This window comes from Amphimedon queenslandica, unplaced genomic scaffold, assembly GCF_000090795.2.
Source record: "Amphimedon queenslandica unplaced genomic scaffold, v1.1 AMPQUscaffold_11574, whole genome shotgun sequence".
Classification (NCBI taxonomy): Eukaryota; Metazoa; Porifera; class Demospongiae; order Haplosclerida; family Niphatidae; genus Amphimedon; species Amphimedon queenslandica.
The window spans coordinates 7,686-10,364 of NW_003548184.1; the positions used below are offsets into that span (position 1 = coordinate 7,686).

The window sequence follows — 2,679 nt, forward strand, 5'->3', positions numbered from 1 at the left end:
GCTGCAAAAAAGTTTTAGATTAGCTCCTGTCATGAAGAACAGCACTGCAAAAGCAGGATTAGCATTTTGGCAACAGTGAGAAGCACAGATAGCCATTTTAGCTGAGTCAGCACATGGCTGAGATGCGTAAATTAAAACCACGCCCACCGATCACGCCCACCGATCACGCCCATTTTCGCCAAAATTTTCGCTGCGCGCAAAGGCGCAGCAATTTCCGAACCCCCTGTCTTAGGTTCCTGGCTACGGCCCTGTATATGGTGCATGTATTTCATTAACAGTAGACCTATATCTCGGCCTATAGTCTATATATTACAAGGTTTTTGTGAGAAATGATTCAAGTTGGGTTAGTTTAGCATAATTTTAAATTAGGCTGTGTCTACAGGTCCGGTAACCGGACACAGTTTTCAATTGCTAGAGATCCGGCAGTCCGTTTTTCTCCGTAAAACAGCTTGTGCGCATGTGCAATAGTGCAAAATGGAACTTAATCTTTTTATCAAGAAACCCTAAACCCTAATCCCAAAACCCTACAATCCCGGAGGCTAAGATGTACCAGAGGGTGCTCTAAAAACTAAACACCAAACCCCAACCCTACGACCCCGGAGGCTAAGATGTACGAGACGGGTGCTCTGAAAACTAAATACTAAACCCCAATCCCAACCCTACGACCCCGGAGGCTAAGATGTACGAGAGTGTGTTATTTCTTGACCTAAATAAAGCCAAAAAGGAGAAACAAACAAAAAAAATCATTTTTAAAAAAGAAAAAAATCATAAACTGTAGCATAGTTCTATGCAGTAGAACTGACCGGATTCGAACCGTTGCCCACATCCATGCAATCCACACGAGCCTCTCCGCTACACCACCACGACCCTGCTGCATTTGTGATGCTGGTCTTTGGATTTATACTCGATTATTTATACTGGGGCTACGCCTCAGTATTATATACATATATATATATAGGGGTGAAGCCCCTATTACCGGACCTCTAGCCCTGAATACTGTGTCCGGTTACCGGACCTGTAGACACTTCGTTTAAATTAATACTAATTTTGGATCAGTCATTAGCAACGTACCAATAATGCTTCTCACTTCTGCCAACTAAATAAAATTATAATGAAAGCCTGACTCCACATTTTTAACTGATAATATTTTGTCTCAATGTCAACTGTTTATAGATCTATTATATATTTCCACTAAAATGGCATACATGTAATTCAGTTTTTCTCTTTTAGATTTATATTTTCTATTTCTTCACTATCATTCATCTCTGAAGTATTCCTTCATGTCAAATTAACAATGGTATCATGTACATGGAGCTCATGAAAAGGTAGGCTTGTGATTATGCTAATACTATGTCATTATTGCTATTTTTGCTCAACTTTTTGAATTGGTTGTGCTCTGAAGTTTTCCTGTCAAATTAACAATGGTATCATGTACATGGAGCTCATGAAAAGGTAGGCTCGTGATTATGCTAATACTATGTCATTATTGCTATTTTTGCTCAAATTTTTGAATTGGTTGTGCATGGTACAATTGTTTTTGTTGTGTAGTTTCTGATCATACTCATTACAGGTATATCTTTCTATGTATAATGAAAAGTTGAGTGAATTTACTCACTGAATAATGAATTTAATATTTTGGACCATGGTAATTTACCGGTGATTTGCTTAGCTAGTCTGTAATAATAATTATTATGTCTAATTTTGAACAGCGTCACCCTGCCTTATGTCAGAAGATGAAATCTCTTTCATTCCTTACGATGAAATCACTAATGGCTTTTTGAACCATAAATATGAGATTCAGCCAGCCTGTGCAGACTACTGAGACTAACATGACTTTTGATTTGCTTGCTATGCTAAAATATCAGTGCATGACCATTACAGTAATTTACTATTATTTACTGAGCTGAATATTTGTGACCATAATTGACAAAAGGTACCTTATGGCGGATTTTAAAATTCATCTTTCTAATGAAAAATATGAACCTGTGAGTGCTCTGTTAGTCAACAATTGTTTCTATGAGCTACATAGTAACTTTTTGCATCCTCTTGAGTAATTTTATGATAAATGGTGCTAAGGAAGTTGGATTTTTTAGGCTATAAAGACCAATTTTCCTATCCGCCATAAGGTACCTTTTGTCAATTACGGTCACATTTGCATACTTCAAATGTCAATTTCTGGGCTATTTTATTATGTACAAGCGCAATCAATCATTCTGTCAGTTGTATACTAATAATTAGAATCAAATCATAAGAAAAAAGCCTTGATTTACAAAAGTAACATTTCATCCTTCTTTTAATTATTTAGAAGTTTCATTTTGGTAATTCTTTCTTTTTAAATATTTCTACTGCTTCATTGTAGTTTATTTTATATTTATCCATTAGTAGTACAGTCAATATCTACAAATTTCCAAAAATAATTACTTGCAGTTAATAGTCTATTGTACCTCCGGCCACATTTTAAAGTTGTTCAAAACCACGATTGGCTTTTGCAATCTCCTTCTAAGCCCAACAAGAAATGCTGTAGTTCAAAGTGCTAAAAACGATAATGACACATGTACCCAGATGTATACAGTGTATGTGCATAATAATTGTATTTTTTTTAAATTACCATATCATCTAATTCTAGAGGCCATGAATCACTCAAATCTTTTCTTTTTATCATCACTTCAGTAAAGCCAC

General features: G+C 35.9%; 1 long non-coding RNA gene across 1 annotated transcript; it reads right to left on the reverse strand.

The window, feature by feature from the left end:
- Window positions 1–2,225: 2,225 nt before the first annotated feature.
- LOC109589174 (uncharacterized) lies at window positions 2,226–2,679 on the reverse strand. Its single transcript, XR_002188571.1, has 3 exons — window positions 2,609–2,679; window positions 2,445–2,533; window positions 2,226–2,397 (listed from the first exon to the last, which is right to left on the reverse strand). It is a non-coding gene; the product is annotated as an uncharacterized LOC109589174 (long non-coding RNA).